This window comes from Callorhinchus milii, unplaced genomic scaffold, assembly GCF_018977255.1.
Source record: "Callorhinchus milii isolate IMCB2004 unplaced genomic scaffold, IMCB_Cmil_1.0 Scaffold4, whole genome shotgun sequence".
In the NCBI taxonomy this organism is placed as follows: Eukaryota; Metazoa; Chordata; class Chondrichthyes; order Chimaeriformes; family Callorhinchidae; genus Callorhinchus; species Callorhinchus milii.
In genome coordinates, this window is record NW_024704745.1 from 10467210 (window position 1) to 10493205 (window position 25996).

General features: G+C 41.2%; 1 protein-coding gene across 3 annotated transcripts in view; it reads left to right on the top strand.

Annotated features, from left to right (window-relative positions):
* Positions 1–25996, top strand: part of LOC103180133 (BBX high mobility group box domain containing) — an 86096-nt gene that overhangs the window by 17408 nt on the left and 42692 nt on the right. For all 3 annotated transcript variants that reach the window (XM_042333919.1, XM_042333920.1, XM_042333921.1), the window contains exon 2: positions 2607–2682. The gene's annotated coding sequence lies outside the window, so the exon portion shown is untranslated. The remainder of the gene's footprint in view (positions 1–2606; positions 2683–25996) is intronic.

Consider the following 25996-nt stretch of genomic DNA (forward strand, 5'->3'; position numbering starts at 1 on the left):
AATTCCACCTGACTTAAGTTTATTTGTTTGTTTTTATAGATTTTAGAGCATCCAGAATTTAGTCAAATTCAACCTTAACTTTGAAGCTTTTTTTTGTGTAGTTCATAAAATAGTTTAAAGTTGAATAGTTCAAAATTAACACTGTATTTAAGAATGTGTCAAATCTGGATACTCTGAAATGCTAAGAAAATACAAAGTAAATCTAGATACAAGTGGAATTTCTACCCCAAAGTTCTGAAGCTGAAGTTGCTCCAGTTCGGTGTTTTGGGATTTAACTTAAAAGACACTAAATGGATCCAGTTCTCATCACATTAGGTTCATATTTACTTCAGGAAGGAAAATAATAATCCTTGCATTTGTTATAGCGCCTTATCATGTCTTCGAGACATCTCAAAGCGCTTCACAGAATATACTGTAAAGTGAATTGACTGTATATTTTGTGGATGAAACGCGGCAGCCAATTGTGCACAGCAGTGTCCCACCAGCAGTCGTGGATTGAGTGACTGAATTGTTATTATTTGTTTTTGAAGGAGCTGTTACGCCCGGAAAGGTGTTCTGCCAATCAGTTAGCGACAGGGTTCCTACTTACTGCTAAGTAAACAGGTGTGTGGAGTAAGGAAACTTGCCCAACGTTTCGCCCTGCCGGGAATCAAACCCAGGTCTTTCGCTTGCGAGGCGAGTGCTCTAACCACTGAGCTACAGGATTCCACAAGTCCAAATGATAATAATATAAGAATCCTTGCCTTTGATATAGCGCCTCATCACATCTTCGAGATATCTCAAAGCCCTTCACAGAATATACTGTAAAGTGAATTGACTGTATATTTGTGGGCGAAACGCGGCAGCCAATTGCGCACAGCAGTGTCCCACAAACAGTCGTGGATTAAGGGACCAAAATATTATTATTTGTTTTAAAGCATTTTTTTGAAGGATTACTGTTTGATGGAATACCTATGTTGTGGGGCGCTAACCTGCGTGAGGGGTGCTATATAAATGCAAGTTGTTGTTGTTTGCATGTGGCGAGGCAGCCATGCAGCTTTGCTATGCTGGGAGTGTGTTGGGGCAGGTGTGCTGTGGCAAAGATGTGGAGGGATAAAAGGTGCCTCTTTACAGGAGCACTGTCATATTCTCACATGTCATAACTAATTTGCCTCTTTGAATGTGATGAGCTAACTTGGCACATCCCACCCTTTATGGGAAGAGTGGAGAAAATGCCTGTCTATATAAACTGAGACTGAACTTTTTTTCAAAATTGACATGCATTTGATTTGTGTTGTTTCAAGGATACTCCAAAGTGATTTATATTTGCAGAAAACAGTTTTTTTTAGTGCTTTCAGATTGTGGTGAAATCAAGTTCAGAAACATTGAGTGTTACAAAGCAACTGGTGCTTAACTAGTTAGTGGACACCACTTGACAAGTACCCGACTATAAAGAGGTTCACTTCTTCAACATGATATTGTGATTTGCGTTCTGTTATACGATGCAGTGTACAATATTATAGGTACCCAAGAGGGAGTTGAAACGCAGTCATAATTGAAGGGTTCATGTGAAATGATGCTGTATGAAACTCAAGTTGATCAGGGAACTTAGCCTTAAGGTTTGTAATTCCCATTAACTTGATCTATTTTTGATAAATTTGAATAGTTTCTTATTTTGTTGTTGTTGTTGTTAGCAGTCTATCGTTTTGTTATTCCATAGCATTGCCTATTTGCCATCAGTGAGGGTAGTTTACAGATGTGTGATATGAACAAAATGAATGTTCGCTCAACTGTTAGCTGAGTTGTTTTGCAGTGAGTGTTTGTCGACCTGTACTCCCTCATTTAGGTCTGTAAATAGAGTATTAGACTCCACCCTTGTGTGTGACTTTGAAGTGTCTCTTTACTGTAACTTGCTTATCAATCAACAAATCCTGTTTCTCTGAACATCCAAATGATCTTATGAGGTTGGATCAAACCAAGAAAACAAAGGTTTGGGAAGAAAATGCAAAAGGTCTTCAAAAGATTTTTTAATGTCCGATGCTATGTTTGTCAGCGTACCTTGCACGGGGCACTCCTCAATACACTGCTCACTTCTATGTTTTGCGGAGTGGGAATGACAACTGTAATATTGCCTGTGTGGGTGAAACTTGACAAATCGTTCATTTGACAGATCTTCAGACAGGTCTGTCTGAGGGGCAATAATGGAGCTTCAACATTTCAACAGTGTCTTACTCGAAACAGGTGGTGCGGGGAACACGTCTGAGGCCTTCTTGCCACTCAGTCTTGTCTGACAGTTTTGCCATTGAGCTTCATTACTTTTGACACGAGTTGCTGGACTCACGCCAGTCTGTGGCAGGGTGCTCCATATGGAAGATGTGCTCCAGAAGGGAGGGCATCACTGTTGCTGCACACTGGAATTATTGAAAGGTGTTAGTCTGGATTTGTCCCCACTTTACCAACTCCTTACCACTTGAGCAGGGCTCTATTAGATGCACTTAGGCTTCTATACGGAGATGACTAGATAAGGGTCAGAATGCTGAACTGCAATAACAGCATTATTCTTCCTCACAGGTACATGTTTAGGTTGTGTTGAATCATTTCACGTAGTAACATTTGTTTCTTTGCAGGCCGTGATCGATCAAGTGAGAAGAATTTTGGAAAGACTTCATCTTCATCACCTCAACTCTCATTTCCATCATCTGGGTAAGAAAAACACAAAATCTTTCGAGGTACAACTCCCGTCTCGAATCAAACATCCTTGTTGCAAATTGCTGTTTGTGTTTCTTTTTAAAAACTCAATAATGAGATGTTCTAATTGACCTCAAAAAGGAACCGGGAAGGGAGAACTGCATTATAACTAGTCTACAATAACTAAACCTGTTTTGATGGAGTTCTTTCAATACGTCCACTGCTGAATTTGTGTTCATAGCAATTGACGTAAGAAATTTTGATTTGATGACTGCTTGATGTAGTTCATGTTTGGATATTACAGCGTGTCCATTCTTCTTTTCTGGTGAGCAGTGTCCAGTTGTATTGTTGCAGTCTTATTATTCGTATCTTTTAAAAATATTAAGTAAGTATTTCTTAAGACATTGCTTTCTGAAGGGAGAGGAAGTGACTGGGTAATGCATAAGGCATTGTTGGTACAGTAAGTCATTTAAAGCAACTTCCATGGCTAAATCTTGGAAGATAGTTGTCCAGTGGAGGACATGTCTTAATAATTTTTGGTCAATTTACTTTCAGGAATAGATGAAGTCTACTTATTTTTACTGCTGTATTTGACGTGTGATGTGTTGGATGCCTACATGTTTCAAGCAGAGTTTTAGCTTGTGTTCCTGCTTAAAAATACCTGTTGCTCAGTTCCTTAACTGGAGCATCCTGAATATGCCGAAAAATAAGACACCCATTTGTAATGGGTCATCTTCAGTTGCCGAACCAGAGACACAATATTTAGGCTTCTTGTACTATATTTCTGGTCAGTGAACAAGTTGCACAAGTTGCCAAATTGTGATTGCATAGGGCCTTAGGAATCCCAAACATTTTGTGTGAATATCCCGGTGAGAGAGAAAATAAATCGAAAGTGGGCATGGATAATATAGTCAATTCACTTTACAGTATACTCTATGAAGCGTTTTGAGACGTCTTGAAAATGTGATAAGGCACTATATCAAATGCAAGTATTATTATAAAATACACTGACAGTTTATTATATACAGACACACACAGATTTTGTACGTTTTGACTTGCAAGCTGCTGAATCGAATCATTGTTATTTTGTTGAACAGTAAAACTTCATAAAAGTCGAATCAGTTGGGATCATACATTTAATATGACTTATGCAAAGTATTAGTTATGTTAAACATGTGTAGAATATAAACATTTGGACGGGACTTGAGCAGATGTATGACTTAGGCGATTATACGATTGATACAGATCAGACTTATGTGAGTTTTACTTGTAAAATGCAAAGGAGGAAAGCACAGTGAAAATAAACAAGGAAACACGGGCTTTGGAAACTACAGGCATGCATAAAGGGAGACTGTTTTAGGCTTTGGTCTCGCTTGCTGTTCTGTTCTATTCTGTTCCAGGAGGATCATAGCGATATTTCTTTTTCTTTTCCACTTCATCCCAAACCATAAACTTTTTTTNCTCCGCTAGTTAAGAAGATTAATCTTGACTTGCAAAAGATGAATTTTGCTGCACGTACCCACAGGAAAACTGTTTATTTTCTGCCCTGTAGCTAAAAGTTTAATGGGTGCAGCAGTGTTTTGCGTTCCTCCAAACAGTCCTTTCCACCCCCCCCCACCCACCCCCCAATTTACCACAATTGTACAATGATGGTTACTTCACTTTCATAATTCACTTCCTTCATCCTTCTCACCAGGAGTACCTGCTTTTACTTGAAGCGAGAATCCTGCTCTTGAGTAGTTGGTGAGTCCTCAGAGCAACAAGGAGTCTCACACAGCGTTCTGAAAACAGAAGATTCAGGGCAGATTGGAAACTCGTAGCCTTCGCATATTACAATACTGTCGCCCACCTAGAAAACCACCAGTGGCTTAAAACTAACTAACCGCTATTACAGTCGACTGACTACCTTGCACTGCTTATTTGGATCTGTTGCCTGTTTGATCACAATAATAGGGCAAAGTCAAAAAATCTCTGCGATGTTAATAAGGAGGTTTCTGAACTCCTCTTTTGAGTTGAAGACTATACTTTGGCCCGGCTTTCTATTTGAGTGCGAGTCGAGGGAGATAGATGTTATGGTAATATGCGACAATCCCATTACAACGTGCTGTTTTTGGGCCGTAAAATTAAACCCTGCGCGCAGGAAGCCATACGCTCAGCCGTGACTTCTCTCATGAGCATTCTAGTGCTGGCTGCAGTTGTATAATGACACCAGTGAGTCGCAAGTAATTGTACCAGCATTTCAGCAAAGATCACTTGAGGGCCTTTGAGTATCCGTTGCTTTTTCAAAGATCAAACCAATGAAAATAATTAGGATTATCTTTGAAATGCAGCACAACTGTACATTCACAAATTTACGTTTTAGATATGACGTCTTGCATGTCGGAAGGACGTCCCGAGGTGCTAAACCGTCCCGGCAGGGGAAAGATAACCAAAAGCGAGATCGTCTCTTTTTTTGTTGTTCAGTTTCTACCTTTCATTTTTAGTAAGTCTTAATTTTTTTCAGCATTTCTGAATTGCTATTACTACTAATGCTGCACGTGTCCGACATAATCCCTTCAAAAAAAATACTAATAATAATTTGGTTACTCAATCCACGACTGTTTGTGGGACACTGCTGTGCGCAATTGGCTGCCGCGTTTCGTCCACAAAATATACAGTCAATTCACTTCACAGTATGTTCTGTGAAGCGCTTTGAGACGTATGCATATGATCTAGCAGGACATGAGCGAATCCCTTCCCTGGAACGGACAGTAGGGTTACCAGACGAAAGTTGCCACACGCCATGGACACACTCTTCCCCGTGTAGAGGGACAAGGTGAACCCATCTTTCTATCGGGCTGGATGTTGTATCAGAATTCTGTTAGACCGTTATGGAAGGGGTGGGTTCCCATGGCTGGACATGACTTCTAATGACTGGAAATCCCTGTTTGCATGACTCCCGACTCCTTATTAAGCAATTATATTCAGAAATGCAGCAGACCGGAGCAGACCCCAGTACATGCTTGTACGTGCACATAATATTTAAATGGAGAATCTTCATAATGCTATTAGGACAGAGACTAATTTGGAGATGGCCGGAGAAAAGCAAAGCCAAAAATGCAAAAGGCCACAGTGAAAATAAACAAGGAAATACGGGCTTTGGAAAGAGAGTGTTATTTTTTTGTTGACCACGTTTACGCAATTGGCCCCTAGGACACTTACACAAATTGCATACTAGTCTAGGAGAAGGTTATGCTAGAGTAAACTGGTCTTGTTTGCTGCAGGTAATTCCATTAATTGCTAAAACAATGAATTAAATATTTAAACACATTAAAGAACTATTAAAATGGTTCCACTTCTTGGTTAAACATCTATTCTGTGCCATGCTCAGTAGCTTAACTAATTACTCTGGTTAATAGAATCATAGAAATGTCAGTGCAGAAGGGAGCTGTTTGGCCCATTGTGCCTGTGCTTTTCTTGTCCCTCCTGGAGCTATCTCATCCCATATCTCTGCTCCTTCCCTGTTCCCTGTATTGTACTCTGTTTCAGATGTCTAATTTCTTTTCAATAATACAGTTGATATGAATGATCAAATCATTACAGCCAGATCATTTACCAACACTGCCTACACGATTGCTTCCAGTTTTATGCAGGAATTAAAGCCATAAACTTGGAACAAAAAAAAACATTTGACGTATCAAGGTCATTCCTTCCACAGAATATGTATAATCTCCTCTATCAGGATGCTGCGCAGCTCATTTAATCTCCTAAGGAAAATGTTTTATGAACTTTCTCCATACCTGTCAAAGGCAAATTGAACGAAACAGAGTATTTAAGCTTTATGACCCACAGACCTCGGGTGCAGACTTGTCCACAGTTCTGTCCCAGAGACTTTGCATTCTGGCAGGTGTAATAAAATTGACCGTGTTTATTATCAGTGTAACAGATTTTGGGTACACAATGAAAATATTTTGTTGTAATAGGACAACTAAGTACCATTCATCTGTGATTTGCAAAGGTGAAATATACTTAAAGTCGATGTTGCCCAATGCTAGAATATTGTGGAATCATGTAGCTTAGTGGTTAGAGCGCTCACCTCGCAAGTTAGAGGATCCAGTTCGATCCCTGGGCAGGGCGAAACGTTGAGCAAGATTCCTTACTCCACACGCCTTTGTTTACCGAGCAGTAAGTAGGAACCTGGTTGTTAATTGATTTGTAGATCGCTTTCCCAGGGTAATAATTCCTTGAAAAAAATAATAATTTGATCACTCAATCCACAACTGTTTGTGGGACACTGCTATGCGCAATTGGCTGCTGCGTTTCGCTCACAAGATAGTCAATTCACTTTGCTGTATATTCTGTGAAGGGCTTTGAGACGTCTAGAAGATGTGATAAGGTGCTATATCAAATGCAAGGATTATTATTATTAAATAATTCTTGCATTTGATACAATGCCTTTTATGTTGGGAAGACGCCTTAGCTTTTCACTGTAGTTTGTTGGCGAACACTGGTGGATTGAGCAACAAACTAATTACTTGTTCCGGGGCCTGGTACAGTCTAAAATAAGATGAACGGTGGGCATAATGAGGATGATGCTAGTATTTCCCTTGTACACAGTCAGAGAGGTGTGTGTTTTAGGCTATCATTCCTGGGAAGGATCAGGAACATAAAAGCTTTGTCAATGTTTGCAGCATGAAATACCAGCAGCAAAGCTTTGCACAGAACCTCTCCTGGTTGGACGTTTGATTGTTAACTGGAACTGGTCAGAAGGTCAGATTCAGCGTTCACCTCCATCACTTGCTGAATGGGTGGGGGGGAAAAGTGGGGGTTCTTTATCCAGGCTATCTTTATGCATTAGCTCCTGAGAAAACTTTTTCCATTGCTAACCAAATAGACATCTTCTCGTGCACACAGCAAGTACCAGTCTTTGCTAAAGATGCACCTCATTTAGCCACTGAACATGCAAAAGAGGAACAATGTGTGTATATGACCACCAAGCTAAATATATCCAGGTTAAACTGTTCTCTCAATATGCTGAGCTTGTACGTAGATAACTGCCTCACTGGCTAACAAAATACCAGAATATAAAACATCACCCCAACAATTCTTCCAGTAAGTATAGCAATAATATTAACACCATTTTAAACAACAATGTTGATTGCAATTCACTTCAAGGACATATTTTTCATAAAACATACAATGCCACTATGCACCATTTAACTTTCATGCCTGCTCCACAGTTTTATTAGTTCACACAAGCTTTTTACCTTTATAATCTAATTTCCTTGCCTTTTCTCCATATCTCGTAATATACTTACTTTCCAAGTATCTATCTCCTTTTTCAACACCTTAATCATGATCATGAAAATCGCTCCGAGACTGTACCCAGTGTGAAGGACGCTATGTAAATGCAAGTTGTTGATTGATTCTACATCATTGGCCTTTTGGGCAGTGCATTTTATATTCTCCAAATCCTTTTGTTTGAAGAATTATTTTCTTGATTAATTTGTAGTTAGTTTTAATTGAAGAATGTTTTGCACTTTACCTGGTCAATTCCTTTAGAGCAGTGGTGAAACCTTTTATGGTTGGCCAACAAACTGCATATTCTCGACTGAATATTTCTTGATTTATAATAATAATCCCTGCATTTGATATAGCGTCTTATCACGTGTTCGAGATGTCTCAAAGTACTTCACAGAATGTGCTGTAAAGTAAATTCACTGTATATTTTATGGGCGAAACGCGGCAGACAATTGCGCACAGCAGTGTCCCACATATAGTCATGGATTGAGTGACCAAATTATTATTACTTTAGTTTCTGAACGGATTATTATCCCCGGAAAAGTGGTTCCGCTAATCAACTAACAACCGGGTTCCTACTTACTGATAGGTGAACAGAGGCACGAGGAATAAGCAAACTTACCTAATGTTTGCCCCGCCGGGAATCAAACCCAGGTCCTCTCGCTTGCGAGGCGAGTGCTCTAACCACTATAAATCAAGAAATATTCGATCAAAAAAAAATATGAAAACACACTGATGATCGAACACAGACTAGACTACACTCCTACGAATGTTCGGGGTGGCGGTGGTGGGGTGATGTGACCTTCTTGACCGGCCGCGGTGGGTTGGCTACCACTGCTTTATAGAGTTTTAAACACTTCAATCATTATGACCCCTTGACCTCCTTTTCTCCAGGCACATTGAACTTTAGAGGAAACCGGATTGCCCACTGATTTATCTTACTACAAACAGTACATTCTACTTAATGATGCCAGTGTACTGGCCTCGGGAGTCATTGAATCACAGAAATTTCAACACAGAAGGAGGCAATTTGACTCATCAGCCCTGTGCCGTGCTAACTCCCCACTGAAGCTGCTCCACTCTAATCCTGTTTCCCTCGTTCTTTCCCCGTACCCTTTCACATCATTATTCTTCAAGCGTTTATCTGATTCCTGTTTAAATGACATGATTGACTCGGGTTGTCTCAGTTGGTAAGTAGATTAGGACATTTTCAATGTACATCATGATGTGGTGGCAGATTGTTTTCTTGAGCATTGTGCTGGTTTCAATTTTCGTACACGGCCAGCACAGCACGACTCCAGGGCTGTGTCAACTACTTGAGCCTTGCTGAATTGGAGTGCAGTTTTGCTTCTTCATGCTGAGACTTTTTGCATTTGAATTGATGTTGCTTTTGGGCTTACATTTGACCCGATTGCTGTCCTATAACAGACATGAGTACTTTGTAGCACATCCAACTTACAAGTTACCCTATATTTATTCACCCAGTTCTGGGCAAGGAACATGCCTTGTATGTGATATGGTAATTCGAGTGCCAGTGTGAATGTGCTTTATGTGCTAAATGCTACACTGCCCCAGAATAATTATCCTTTAAAGACCAATTTACTTATATTTAGTGTATTTGGGTAGAAGGCCCAAAATTTAATTTCCCTTTTTTTTTAACAGACCGTAACCAATGATATCCGATTCGTACAATTGCTTTCTCTTTTGTCTATACTTTTCTGTTATTCATGGTCAATGACTATAAAAGAGTGCAAAGTGGGTATGCCACTGTTCCTATTGTATGTCCTGCTGTATTGATAATCTCTGTATTGTAAACTACTGTTCATCATTCTCTTTAGCTTTGAAATCAGATCTTTCTAAATAGGAACCTTTAAACGCTTGAAAATTCATGTGGGCAACATTATTGTGCGTTTTATTGGACGTAATATATTAACGATTATATTTCTACTGATCAATGAGTCAATAACTAGAGAACATGGATTTAACGTAATCACCCAAAGAACAAAAGGAGAGGTTAGGACAGTTTTTGTAAACATAGGGTGGTTAGGATATGGAATGCTCTACCTGGAACCATGTTTATTAGTAACTCTTGAGAAGCAATTGGATAATGTACGTGAAAAGGAGAAATCTAAGAAAAGATGAGAGAATGAGACTATATGGATAGCTGTTTGAGAGTCAGCACAAACACAATGGATCATAAGGCTTCGTTCTGTGCTGTAGATTGCTATGATTCATGCATTCATGCGTTTTACTGTTTCTTAGACAGACTTTTAACTGCACAAAGATTAATGTAAAATTAATCCAGGCATCTCATTACTTAAACCTTCGCATTATCAATCATTTGATCAGCACTTTGAGGTGGGGCGATAAAAGTTTATTGTCTTTCAAATAACATGGCGGTTTATGCTTCAATACCATTCATGTAATTGTGATTGCCCTTTGTAAAAGTTATCGCAAGCAATTATACACTGTCTTGCACTTTATAAGTACCCAATCTTTCAACTTCATGGAGCAAAATGTACCATCTTCGTGGGAGAGTGTTGCCAGAATACAAGAGCTGCTTAGAGGTTCACAATCAGCCTCAGAAAATTTGCTCTGTTGAATTAACTCTCCATGTTAACCTCAACTCAGTAGCTTCCATTGATGGCCCAGCTAAGATTGCAAACAGCAACAACAACATAAAATAATAATACAGTACATGCATTTGATATTGTGCTTTATCACGTTCTAGAGCTGTCTCAAAGTGCTCAACAAGATTTACTGTATAGTGTATTGAACGTATGTATATACAACAACAATTTGAATTTATATAGTATCTTTCACGCAAGGTAGAGTCTCAAGCGCTTAAAGCCCAGAGTTTTTTGTAGCCAAGCTTACACTTTTATAGTGCCTTACACATTAAAAAGTCCGACAATAAGTGCTTCCCCATATAGTTATTTTTCTTCTCTGTATCATGTTTTCTGCAGTCTCCTCTGATCCTAGAGAGGAGAAGTTGCAAATTATGCGAGTTCTGTAAACACATGTGCAAACAAATTGCGTATAGGTCCTGTTAATTAAAAACCAATGAAACGCTTACACATGACTGACACAATTTTCAATAATAGACCCCAATGTTTGTACGTGGTTTACATAACTAACAAATGTCAAAGTGTAAACATTCTGGGGTCTTGACTTAGGAATCTCAGGATTTGATTCGAAGTACAGTGTATAATTTCCTCTTGGTTATTTAGCTGTGTGCTGAACACTTTTAAGAGATCCTGGCTTGTCTTTCCTTCTGTTAGGTATATATTAGTTCTGCTGGGCATGTGTTTTTGTTTCATATTTTGTTTTTTTGATGCAGGAAATAAAACCCACACTTCCATCATTTAACAAAAAATTGCAATCACGAAGATCATATTGTAATAGTAATTTTTGCTCTCGCCTTGTAAGCCGGAGGATCTGAGCAAGGCGAAACCATAGGCAAGTTTCCTTTCTCCACTCGCCTCTGTTTACCCAGCAGTGAGTAGGAACCCGGTTGCTAGTTGATTGGCGGATTCTGTTTGATAAAATGAAACCGTGTGACTTTGCGCATTTAATTGGTGCTGTAGATTTGTGTGCATTTGGTTCATTGTTCCCTGTTACATGACGTTTCTGCTTGTTTGTGGGCAGTGTTCTGCAGTTGTTTTTGATGGTATATTCTCCTAACTACTCCCCCAACCATTAGAGGCCAGAGAATCAAAGGAAATTCAGCTTTTGTTTATTCCCCCTCCACTCCGCCCCCCACCTCATAGTATTTCTTCTAGGTAGTTATTATATGCTCTAACAGTTGACCTGACCCCCTGTTTGGAAGAATTTCAATTGTTGTCTGAGGAAACACAAACGTTTCATTTTCTTCCCGGCACTGTTAGAAAAGAAAAGGGATTTTCTTCCAATTCCCTGCTCAATATACCTATCGATTAATTGTTCATGCATCTCATTACTGGTTGTGGGGCTCTTTTGCTGGTGAAAATACCCACCGTGTTTGCCGACAAATTCACAGTCATTTCTGTGAAGTGGTTTGAGCCATTTATTTAATAATAGTCACATTTGAAATGGTATCTTTCGCATGGGTAGGACATCTCAAAGCGCTTCATGGAATACGCTGCCAAGTGTTGTGACTGTGTAACTTGGAGACGAACACAGTAGCCAATTTGCACACAGCATTGTCCCAACGATATAGCCGTGAAGCAGTGACCAATTTTATGTGTTGTTGATTGTTTCAACATGACGAGACTCTTTCTGTGGTTTTCTTCCTCCCTTAGTGCTGTAGGTACGTAGGAATGTCTCGAATGATTCGCTTGCCTGTTTTCCCTCTTTCCTCATGCATCTACCCTTCAATTGGGTCCTATCCTGCCCCCCACTCTCCCCCCCCCCCCGATAGTTGTAAGGAATTCAATGTGGTGAAACATCTGATGTGGCCCTATGTCCTGCTATTAGTGACCCAGTTTGTAGTTACTCTAATCCATAATGGAACCAGTCTGCCTGGGAAAACATTTTTGAAATTTGAGAAGATGCCTTCATTATTTAAGTGGTTATTTACTGATTGGCCTCCGTGCATCCTCTTTTGAGGAGATGAACTTCACTTTATGCATTACATTAATGTTCGTAGAGAATTTGGTTCTGGAGGAGACCATATTAAATAAAGGGTGGGGATTATACTACAGTGCGTTTTACATTTACGTAGCACCTTTCACGTTGGGAGAACCTCTTGAAACACGTTCACAGTGCTGAATGGGCCCCTGAGCTAGGGGTGAGAGTGAAGGGTGGGGGTGGGGGGGGGTGCGTGCGGGGGTTTGGGGAGAGCTGATCATGACGTGTGAGAGGAGCCATTGAACGGGCTGAGTGACGAGCGGGTTGAAATACAGGGCAATCTTGTTATTAAATGCCTTGCTAGAGTTTGTTTCCACTGTGGATTCACGGTTACCTGAACGTGGACCGGTCAGCGTCTCACACTGAACGATGGCCGAGTTCTGCGGGGTTGTGCCGTTGCTGACATCAGTTCCTGAGCTCCGCCACGCACTGGACCTGATGTCACTGGCACCCTGACGACTTGGAAGATGGCAATTCGTTCACATGTGCGCATGTGTTCGCGCTCTCGCGTGGGGTAGGAAGGAGCTGAGGCTGTAAATTGTAATTGGGGCACATGATTATTTTCCTACTGGTTGCCCTGGTCTCCAGTTGGTTTGCTGAAAGAAAAATATTAAATCTTTGACTTATTCCTGTGAAGCTTTGTTAGCCCTTTTATTACCAAATAGCGTTTTGCGCCGTGTGAAGGGCAGGTGCCTGCACTTTTTTTCAAAACCTATAAAAGTGCAACAACAGTTCTTGTTAGTGACCCCGAGCTTTCTAACGTGTAAGTGTCGTGTGGTAGGAAATTCACACGTTTCTGGATCTGCATGTTAATGTTTTGGATGTTGGGGCGAGAGAGGGATAAGATAAGGCCACAGGCACAGACACGCTCCACAAGGTTTGATCCCTTTTTCCCAATCTTTAAAAGAGTTAATTTGATTGCCCCATACTTTCAGATCACTTTTAACTTCTCCTCGATTGCACGCAGCTATGAGGTGGTGCAGGTCTTACATAGAGCAAGGGATATCGGGACTGGGTTACAGGCCTCGATCTAATCCAGGAGTTTAGATCATGTTATGAACTACGAGACCAAAGGGTGGCGTGGTTCTTAGTCACTGTAAGAATGAAGGCCTGACATTGACTGTGCTTTGTTTCTCTTGTTATGGCATTAGGAACTGTGTGTGCCCTTTTTCTATCATATACAAGTATATTCTTAATACACCGTGACACACTCGTAAGGATATTGTGCTTTTTGACAGTCGCAGAAGACTGTGAGCCACTTTCAATCCAGGGTTGATTGCTGGGATATGCCCATGTATATTGTGTATAAATTAATACTGTGTATCTGACAGTAGGTTATAAGCCTCTAATTCAGTTTGAGTGGTTCTGATGATGTCATGAATGTCAACAGACCCCGAAAATCAATTACAGGATTAAACCCTGCTGGAATATAGTTTGAATAGGTTTTTAAGCGTTCCTTTCATCTTACTCTTGTACGTTGGATAGACCAAAGTGCAATGCAGCCTGCCTGACTGGCTGTGTAAGATAGCCAATGGACCTTGAAGATAGCGGGCGCTGTGCGCTTGCTCTAGCAGCACATTACTGGTAAAATATTCATCAAATTTGGGCCAATTTTCCACTTATTTTTTCGTGAACGCTTGCGGGGCCCAACTGTATAAGAACCGGCTGTTACTTTGTTCCCTCTGTTGCTTTGCCCCTGATTGGTGTTCTTCCTTAGTGGATTCTCCATTGCTTGGTGTTGTGACAAAACCGGTCTCTGCTGCTTCATAATAATGATAATATTCCTTGCATTTGATAGAGCGCCTCATCACGTCTTCGAGACGTCTCAAAGCGCTTCACAGAATATACTGTGAAGTGAGTTGACTGTATGTTTTGTGGGCGAAACGCAGCAGCCAATTGCTCAGAACAGTGTGAAAGAAGCAATCGCGTTGGGATATTGTAACTACTTTCCTAAATATCTTTTGTTGGCCAGCGCATTGCCTTGTGTGCGGAAGTTTAGATATGAGGAAGTGTGTCATTAGAGACAGCTTTTTAGTTTTTAGACTGCATAGGGACAGAATGTCATGTGTGATTATTGAGTGTTACTGATTTTATGAGTTTTTTGAAATACCAACAGTATTCTGACCTCCCTTACCTCCTCCATTCGCACCCTCAAAGTTCGCCTTAAGAGCCAATGCACTTTAGATTACTAATGTCTCCACCCTCAGCCCCCACCCCCACCCCGCCTTCCCAAGTTCAGGCTCCGAGCAAGCTTTGTGAAGTGCTTTGAGGTGAGCCTTCCGACATGAAAGGTGCCTCGTAAATTGTTGTTGTATTTGTGCAGAGAATGAGGTTGGGGGTTATGCTGATAAAATACATGGAATCTGACATCTAAACCTAAATTAAGAGCTTTTAAGAATAAAGTGAAAAGTAAAGAATAATAATCCTTGCATTCGATATAGTGCCTTATCACGTCTTCGAGACGACTGAAAGCGCTTCACAGGATATACTGTAAAGTGAATTGACTGTGTATTTTGTGGGCAAAACGCGGCAGCCGATTGTGCACAGCAGTGTCGTGGATTGAAGTGACCAAATTATTATTATTTATTTATTTTTTGAAGGGATTATTACCCCCAGACAAGCGAACCACCAATCGCCTAACACCCAGGTCCTACTTACTGCTAGGTAACCGAGGCGTATGGAGTAAGGAAATTTGCCCAACGTTTCGCCCTGCCTGGGAATCGAACCCAGGGCCTCATTGTAAACCCTTTGTATATGCTTTTGATTTCCACCAGGGGTCACTGGACACTAACGAGAGCAGAAAACCCTGAGTCAAGAAGTTCTTTAGTGGAAACCATTAACGACTCCATCCACGAATGTTTGTGCGACAAAACTGGGCGAAATTGGCTGCCGTGTTTCGCTGACAAAATACACAGTCAATTCATTTTACAGTATATTCTATGAAGCGTTTTGAGACATCTCAATGATGTGATAAGGCGCTATATCAAATGCAAGGATTATTATTATGCTGGTGTCAACCTACACTGTGAGTTCAAGTCCTGATATGAGGCTTGAATTAGAGAGAGTTTATACGATTTGCATTATTTAAAAGGGTTCTGCCTTATTACATCTGTTAGTTTCATTGGTATTTGACTACAGCTGATTAAATTGAAGCTTGGAAGAATAACAGTTCTCATAAAAATCTTAACAGTATTTGAGTGATCCAAATAAGCTGAGCTGGAAAGCCTAATTATATTGGTGAAACATGTTCTGTAACATAGTCTATAGAGACCTTCCTAGAAGGACTTGGGACTGAAATACTCATGCACGTTTGTCTGGATATGCCTGTATAAGAGGCGACGGGCAAATGTGAATTGCAAAGTTGATTGCCCTGCAATCCAGATGACTTGGACCTTGAGAAGAATATTGGCAGCACATCAATTTGGATTGCTTCAGTATAACTGCAGGCAGCAAAAAAGAGTTCTTTGGAAATCCAGTGGAGGGCTTGAGAACTTTTAGCGATCCAACTTTTTAACAGGTCTTTTATCCAGAACTACATACAACCAGAAATATGTTTATGTTCCCAAGCCTGTAGTTCTGGTATGTTTCCAAATGATTGTCAGCCCAGCAGTGCAGTGCTTTCCTGTTTGCATCCTGGCTGCTTGGAAATGAGAAGGTTTGGATTTTCAAAATGTTTGTTTTGAGCCCTCGAAATGCAAAGTGTAAATTGATCGAAACACCAAGGGCTATAATGACTCATCGTCTTTGGTAAAAGCTACAGCAGCATGCACTTTATATTTTGCCCCTATAATCACCCTGAAGTCACCAATATTTTTGTCTTCAATACCTTCACATCTTGCTACGTTCCTTAAGACATCCACAAATTTCTACCTGGTCAGGTCCTGAATTTTTTTTTAAAGATTAATCAAGTTCTGCTCAATTTGCTCTATAAAACATTATAAATTCAGGCCCACAGCTTGACCAAATCTACTGTAATGTATTGTGTAATAAAATTCCATCGCGTAAAGTATAGTTAAAGTAGAGTAAATGTATTTTGCGCTGTATTTGTATGAGACACTAATGCTCTATCTTGTTGCTCTGTATCCCTGATTCCTACATACCTATGATGGATACGACCAATAATTTGTGTATCGTTTAGCAACTTGAACCCGAGACATCCACTATTAACAACAAGTCATTCACAGACTGTTCTCCAGTCACCCACAAATTTATGCGCAGTTAGGTCCTCCTCCCTTTTTTGGGTTGTGGTCTGCATTTTGCAGCGAATGCCACAGTGTCCAGCTTTGGGTTTGACATCGCGCCTAATCACATCGTTGAAATGTCTCAAAGCGCTTCATAGGATATACTGTAAAGTGTCTATTTATAGGCAAACATGATAGCCAATTTGTACACAGCAGCATCCCACACACAGCCATATTTTATCTGGGTTTTATTTGGCTGGAAAACAGGGAGAAACCCTCTTCACTTTTCGAGTATTGCCATGGGGATCTTAAACGAGCAGACGTGACCTCAGTTTGTGTCATTCGAAGGACACCACCTCTGACAATACAGCGCTCCACACTGTTGCTCTGGATTGTAAGCCTTGAGTTTGAGTTCAAAGTCCTGACATGGTGCTTGAACCCACAACCTTCTGATGCAAAGTCGACAGTGCCACCAAATGACATCCAGGCTGACATCCAAAATAACAAAACAACTTTAAGACTATCACAATATTCTATAGAGAGCACAGCTCAGTTGTGGAGAGGGCTTCATTCGTAACCACCTAATATGAGGGATGCGAGTTTATTGTCACAATTATTGAAATTAATTAAAGTATCTGATCCAAGTTGTGCAGTGGTTGAAAAACACTTGCCTAATGACTCAGTTACTCTTGGTTCCAGTTCCAGCCTCAGAGATTGTAAACTTTTAATTTACCAGGCGTAACGTGATGGGCTTTGTCAGGTATTGGCCAGCCTGCCACATGGGACATCTTACTGAGATGAAGTGTCTAAACTCAAGGAGAGCAGCAGCTAACATGAACCACTCTTTTGTGCAACAGGTGTGCTTATTGTTAAGAATGAACTTCAAGTCTGTGGCTCACGCATCTGCCTGGGCTCTGGGACTCTACCCTCTGTGAGGGGCGCTATATATAAATATATATATGCAAGTTGTTGTTGTTGCCTGGCCAGCTGAAGGCTGCTGTTGGAGGCAGGAGGAGCTTTTGAAGAGAAAATTGCACTTTTCAGCAAACACAAATCAATGTGTTTTCTACTAATTTGGGAAGAGCCAGCAGTCCGGACAGTTTTCCTCGATCAGAGAAAAATAAGCAAGTTTAAATTGCCGTCCGAGCATGTGTTTAAGTGCACATTGTGCAATGCTCTTAACACCTTGAGGGAACTTTGCGGCCTTGGCTTTGCGGAGTAAAACACTGCTCCACACATGTCCACTGACCCAATTTCAGCCAGTCCTTCTCTTGGCAAATCCAACAGAATGCGAATGTAAGACGGATGATAATAATTCTTTCAACATAACCTCATTACTAAAAGGACTTTGTTATAATAATAATAACCTTCAGGAGACCCTTCGTCTTATGCATTTAAGAGGAAGCGAGCTATACAGATGAGATAGAAGAATATGGGAGGGAGTAAGAAGCAGGTGGAGACTCATGTGGATTATAAACACTGGCGCAGACAAGTTGGGCCAAGTGGCCTGTTTCTGTACTGTACGATCTTTGTAACTCTATGTCTTGTCCTTTTTGAGTGTTTCTCAGTGGACTGAGTTTTGTCACCTAACAAAATGACCGTCCTGTCCAGGAGTCCAATCCTGTAGCATTGGTTAGATTGAGCACTTGCCTCGCAAACAAGAGGACCCGTATTTGATTACCAGGCGGGGCGAAACCTTGGGCAAATTTCCTTACTCTTATTTACCGAGCAGTAAGTAGAAACGCGGTTATTAGTCGATTGGTGGTTCGCTTTCTGGGGGTAATAATCCCTTCAAAAGAAAATAATAATTTGATCTCTGAATCCAGTTTGTGGGACAATGCTGTGTCCAATTGGCTGCCCTGTTACGCCTACAAAATAAACAGTCAATTCACTTTACGGTATATTCAGTGAAGCGCTTTGAGACGTCTCAACGATGTGATAAGGGCTATATCAAATGCAAGGATTATTATTATGAAGCAGCAGAGACCTGTTTTGCTGTGATGCTGGCAGTAGCCTAATGCGCCTTTTCCTGGTTGGAGCTCTGTGCTGGCACAGGACCTTTTAACTAACCCCCTATCCTGCCGAGAACTGATCAGATGCATTGCAATTGAGACTTGCAGATTAGTACCAGACAGTCAGGGGCCTGAGACCTCTGACCTGAATCGTTAAGTGCTTCTTCGCTCCTGCTGGGGTGGGGGCTGGGGGCGCTGCCATTAAATTTTGTGATGCCAGCCAAGCACAAAATTAACTTTGATCGTCCCAGATGAATTTTTTTTTTTGCGCATCGTATTTTCAAAAGCCATTTACTAATTGGTTGTTCGCTTGTAGAATTGTCCCCTGTTTGTAATGACCGAGTTTCATTTGTCTGCCTGCTGCAAGCCCTGCCTTGCCAGTTAGTGTGGTCCTTTACGGTGATAGGCTTAGTGACTCTGGCAGTTAGTTCACTGGCTCTATGTTCCACGTATTTGCGATTGCTTGGTTAAGGAATAAGAATAAAAATAAGATGTCAAGCTGTCAGTAAATTTGCCCGCAATAAATGAACCGTAAGATATTTTTAATATAGAAACATTCAATTATTAGTATTCCCATATTAGCCATTTAAAGCCTTGTACGTATGTCACAGCATGCTAATGACAACATTATGTAAATTTGGGGGGGATGTTGCTGCTGGGGGAGTTTGTAACAGCGAGAAAGCTTTAGAACACTGACAACCCTTGAACTTAGCAATCAAACAGCACCTATTAAATGTCAAGCTTTTAATAAAAATGGTTTGAAACTTAGTTGAAAGCATTATGCATGCTTTTGAATTGAATCCTCAGAGCTCTTGTTTCAGTAATTGTATCAAATGAATCACGTTTCTTTATTTATTACGAGATGACTTTGGTTCACTGTTCTGTTTTGTCTATTGCCACTTGAGTCTGTTGTGTTTAATGCAATATTCTTTATTTTTTGCACCCTCCAATATTCTTCCTTAAATCTTCTTCCCTCCCTTCGCTGTACATATCCTGAAAGCATTTATTTGATTTATTGTTCCTTCTGGAGCAATGCATTTTTGGGTTTCTGGATTCCTGTGTTTGCACCCATTTAAACATTTATTTAGCTGTGGGGTGGGGTGTTGTCCTGTATTTTAATGTGTGTGCTTGTATCACCCAATAAGCTATATGGCGTTCTGTCTGGGGCTGTTCTATAGTGAACTGGAGTTTTATTTGCTTTTCCAAATGTTTTTTAAAAATTTCCCTCCCTGTCACGTGCATCAATTTTCAATTGCAACATTTTGATTGAATAAAATCACTTGTAGGATAACGAACAGTCATCTTCCCAGTTCCAAGAAGTCCTCAGAATTGTGCTCTTGAACAGAGGTACAGATATTATATGATAATAATATAATAATCCTTGCATTTGATATAGTGCCTTTCATGTTGTTAAGATATCATTGCGCTTCACAGGATTTTACTGTAAATTGTACCAACTGTGTAATTTGCAGGGGAATGAAACAATGCAGCTGTGTCTCTACATAGCCATGAAGTGAGTGACCAGTTTTATTTGGGGGATTGTTGGCCAGGATCCTGGGAAAAACTTACTTCTCATGATGAATAGTGTCATGGAACTTTTAACGTTCACCTAAACAAGCAGACGGGACCTCGGTTTAACGCCTGATCTAAAGGACGGTACCACTAACAGTGCAGTGCAACCCCAGCATTGCACTGGCGTGTCAGCCTAGACTGTGACTGAAAGATTAATGCTGCAGTATGTTTTTTAATGAGTGTCTCTATATGTATATTTTATGGTATACTGCCAGGATTGAGCCCAAACTTTCTAAGATTCAGGGCGACAAACACAATTTGAAAATGTTGAGGTTTCCATGATGATTTTCCTGCCTGTTTGGAAAGTGCAATACTCCTTCATAAACAATAGCATTTGACTTGTTTCGGGTTGAAGACACTTGTACGTACACTGAGGTTACTTGATGCAGAACTTCCAATACAGATCCTATTGCAAGTTGAGCAGATCAAGGTCCATCTCAAGACCCTCCTCCTTGACTGCCTTTGGTCACCGTCTACCCCTATCCTCCCTGCCCTCCACTCCTCTTGATCCCAACCAATTCCAGACTGTCCAGTGCCTTGGGATGTCCTCCCGAAGTGAAGGGCACTATAGGAACGTGATTTGTTTTTTAAAGCTAGTCTCAAATCTGTGCTTGTCGGATGTCAAATGACCAACGAGCAGTGACCATTCTCCTGTGGGGTGGGAGGGTAACAACAACAATAAGATTACATTTGTAACAGGGTCTCTTTGTAGCTAAACTGGCTCCGAGGTGACATGCTTGGCAACGAAATGTCGGAATTGAGTCGGCCTGTGTGCCGGTCTTGTTAGTCTGGTTTCTTAGCCAGACAGGTCTGCAATACTCGAGTGCATTGCTGATGACAGACCAGGCAGCCTGGCATGACAGGATTTGAAGGGGTAGACCAGTCACTGGAATCAGGCTTTTTTCTGCTCTTTGTAACCCTGCAAGCCAAAGCCCTAACAGGCAGGAAGGTCCTAGCTGGATAAAGAAGAGGAAGTTTGCAAGACTATTTTCCCAATGGCAAACTACGCAGTTTTAGCTGCTTGGACTCCAGCAGTACCCCGTCACACTACGGGGTCAACAAACCTTGACTCTTGCCAGTCTGGACCTAATTCTCTGCAAAATTAGTTCATAATAATAATAATAAATTAATTAAGCGGGAGCATTCCTCCCTGGAGAGAGTGTGCATTCCATTCCAGACACTGATATTTCCATGTGTAGGTGGCATACGTGTGTGAAATTCTTAGTCTGGTTTGGATACTTTTAACCATTGTGTTGAGTGATGAGTTTCTGCACGTGTCAAACCTTCAAAGATTAAATGGTCGTTGGTCATTGAGCTACTAAAAATCCTCAGTTTGCTGATTAAAAACTATTGCATTTTTTAAATTCTGAAACGATTTCAGCGTATGTTAGAAACAGTTGGTTGCTATTTAAGTGCTGGCACAGCATTCAGTATTGGGATTTGCACAGCTCACATTTCACTCCAAAATATAGAACTTTTGTTTTTCGTGATGGAATTTATTTATGGAACACAGATTCTCCTGCAGCGTTGTGACCAACAAGGGAAGTGATATAAATGTTTTCCGCTAGTTTTTCGTACCTCCTTCCCCGAGGGCACCTTGGTACCCTGCCTATTTATTTATGCTGAGTAATTCCTTTTTAACTTAAGTTCACACTTTGGTTGGATTCTCAGCCTGCAACTAATCTAAGTCAGAGGAAAGTTGGAGTGCAACTGTAGTTAAGAGTTGTGATACTTTTTCATGTCATTAATAACAATAATAATTCTTGCTTTTGATATCATATTGTCGAGACATCTCAAAGTGCTTCACAGGATTTTACTGTGGAGTGCGAGTTGTGTATTTGAAGACAAATGTTAGAGATTTTCTGAATGTGAATCTCGGTGCAAGTGCTACAGTAGGCATGGTGCATAGAGTGTGTTCCAGTGAGGAGCTGCTCAGTTTGTGCTTGGATGTTATTCAGATTATTCCAGCTGCCGTAGATGTCTACCTTCTAACCATCAGCAGAATGTTAGTAAGGCTTAAGATCTTATGTTCCACAATAAAGGTATTCAGTCTCCTGTGGTGTACCCAAGTAAAAGTGGCACCCTGTTGAGTGTCAGGATCTCTGGTATAACCTGCACAGATTTGAAATGCGCCCAACGTACACTTGCCACACAACGCTTTGTATAGTTTACAAAGAGTGCTACCAAGAGCGCCTTCCTTCAATGTGCACACTGCTTATGCACATTATAACAAAACAGGCCCGCAAATAATGCAAAACAAAGGGGTGTGGGGAGGAGGGGGGAAATTGCAACAAAACAATTCCCCCCCCCCTTTGTTTTGCATTATTAACACCTTGTTAACCCATCAGCCCCGTCCGCTACCCTATTTTCTCCTTTGTATTTCTTGCCCTACCTCCCCCCTCTCTGGTAGCCCTTAAAAGCCTCTCCCTCCCAACATACCCCAGTTCTGACAGAGCGTCATGGAACCGAAACGTTGACTCACTTTCCTTTGTCTATAGATGCTGCCTGACCTGCTGAGTGTTCCCAGCTCAATAATTCGTAGATATTGTCTTCCACTTTCTTTTCAGTTTTAGTTGGACCTGAACAGATTGTATGGGTTTTTGCGCCTTAGATTGCTGATAGGCATTACTTGTATTGCCTTTTAAATGCAAGTTGAGTATCAGTCTGGCACAGTTGGCAGCATCTCGTCTCTGAATCAGAAGATTGAGGGTTCAAACCCCACGTAAGGAGTTTGAACCCATAGTCCAGCTGACTCTCCAATGCAGTGCTGAGGGAGTGCTACATTGTTGGAGTTGTTGTCCTTTGGATGAGACATTAAACTGAAGACCCATTTACCTGGTTAGCAATCCCCAGATAAAATAGGTCATTCATTTCATGGCTGTTTGTGGGACCTTGCTAAGTGCAAATTGGCTACCACATTCACTACATGGTCATTCCACTTAATAAATAATGATCCTTCCATTTCATGCAGGGCCTTATCACGTTGTTGAAAATTCTCATAGAGCATTTACAGAATATACTGGAAACTGGCGTAACTGTATATTGTGGGTGAACCAGCAACCAATTTACGCACAGCAGGGGCTCACAATCAGCCATGGAGCGTGACCAATTTTATTTGTGGGATTGTTGGCCAGGGCATCAGGAGAAACTCCCTTCTCTTTTCGAATAGCACCTTGGGATCTTTAATGTCCATCTGGACAGACAGGTTTAATGTCACTTTATGGTAGATTCTACGAAGGGCTTTGATACATCCTCCTGGATAACATATACTGTCTCAAATGTGTGGATTATCATTATTACTATTATCTATATTGGACCTTGAAGATAGACAGATACTTTGTCAACTACTTCAGCTACATTGGCTAGCATTTTGTTTAATTATTCTGGCCTATATAGCTTCTCCCTGGTAAATGGTATATTACTACATGGTGTAGACCTATACCATTTAATTTAACTAAACTCAATGCATCTTAAAAGTAACCTCGGCACAATTAAGCTTATTAATTTGTAGAACGGATTGCCACCTTGCATTCTGAGCACCGATCAAGAGGATCTGGACAGGTTGCAGAGCCAGCAAGGGACTCAAGGGACAAGTACGAGATGTATGGGTTTGAAACAGAAACCCTGTCACGATGAGCTGGGTGGACATCTGAGTCTAACCTAGTGCAAATGCAAGTTGTGGTTGTTATTGTAACCATCGCTAGATTCTTACGAGATTGTAGCACCTACTGTTCCATTGTCCAGTCTATTCGCTTTGGGACGTCTTTCAGATGTGAAGGATGCTAAAGAAATGCAATTTGTTGTTGTTTGGCTATCGTTATTTCCTCTAATCTTATTAATGGATCGATTTCAAGATCCTCACCCTTGTATTCAAGTCCCTGCACTCCTCTGCAACCCCCTACCTCTCTGACGTCGTCTCTCCTCAAAACAATACCTGTTGCCTTTGTTCCTCCGGGACTGGCCTCCTCCTCGTCCCCCGAGTCCTCCTCTCCACCCGTGGTGGCCGTGCTTTCAGCCACTATGCCCCGAGGCTCTGGAACTGCCTTCCTCACTCCCTTCGTCTCGCTCCCTCCCTTCCCATTTTCAGGTCTCTGCTGAAGACGTTTCTTTTCGACCGCGTCTTTGATCACCTTCCTCCCCCTCCCCCTGACTTGGTCCCGGGATCCATTACTGTAAAGTGCTCTGAGACGCCGTATGGCGTGGGGGGCGCTCTATAAATCCAAGCTGTTGTTGGTGTTGTTGTAATGGACAAAAAGATTGAATGTGTTGTGTAAGGTTAAAGAAATGAGTACTTGTTGGTCGGTGCGGACTTTTAAGCCCCCAAGCCTTTTCCCTCCCTCCCTCCCTCCCTCCCTCAGAAGATGTTGAATGTTGGAAAGCTGCGTGCAGTGAGAGTGCCAGCTGTCACTGTTATCCTCTCCGGACGGTGGCACTGCTGAGAGCAAGGGACCTTCAACAGCTCAACAGCACCACCAGCAGGGAAGCGGTGCCACGAGAGCAATTCGTTTTCTTTCAATATAAAGAGTGGCCCGGCAAAATAAACACCATTGAGACAGAGACTGCAAGGTTAGATGTCTCGTGAATTCGACTCCAGCGCTCACCGGGAACGGAGAAAGACCTCAGAGAAATCTCGAGCCACGCTCCAGCAGTCTAGAATTGTAAAAGCTTGCATTGCATTGCATGTCCAGTCTGAATTGCAACAGAATTTTAAATGTTGACAGTTAACATATCCCTTAATAAATCCCCAACGTCGAATGTTCAGGATCTCAAATCCTGGGAGAAGGAGACGTGGCGATGGCGAGAAGTTAGATTTTCATTGTTAAGTGCGTTGTTGTTCCCTTTGTCTGAGTGGGCTGTTCCACTGGTGACGTCATGGGTTGAATCCAAGCCATATTTCCTGTGGTTATCTTGCAGTGGATTACATCAAATTCATTATATTTACACAACCGTTTTGTATTGAAAGAGAGAAACAATACATTTTTGTCCACAGCGTACTTTTAAACCATAACTGTCGCGAATTTCTATTTTACTTTTTTTTAAAAAAAAAGGTTGTGAATGCTGGATTTTTAACAAGGGAAGAAGCATGGATTAGATTTTAGATTTGAGGAAAAAAATGCTCTGCGTTTCGCTAAAAATTTCAAATGTATTGCACACTTACCCCCCCCCACCCCACCCCACCCAGAGTAACTGATAATAAAGAAGTAAGCAAATGTGGGTAAAGGGTGCAACGTATTTTTATTAGCTAATTACTGGGAGACTGTGCTGGTGCATTATCGTTAGAGCAATGTCAGTTCAACTTGTTTATGATTTTCATGTTCGACTTGTGTTCTGTTTTGTTCCTTATGGAGGCATTCTCTGATATCACTTGGACATTTTTTTGAAAGCCTTCCTGTGTGGTGTGGTTTACTTGGTGTTGGGTCCTGATCGTTGTCGCTAGGTGGGATTCAGTTGACATTTTCACCAATTCTCTGTTTCGATGTTGCTGCCAAAAAGCAGCGTGAATTTGTTTTTCCTTTCAGAAAGCACTTGCATTTTAACGTTGAGTTAACTAGCAGGGGGTGCTGTGGTTATTCCACCATACAGTGGCCCTAGTAAACCTCAGCCTTGATACTAAACTGCACAGTATCACTTTGTTCTATCAATCTCTTGGCTGGTCAGTATCACTCACCAGTTCTT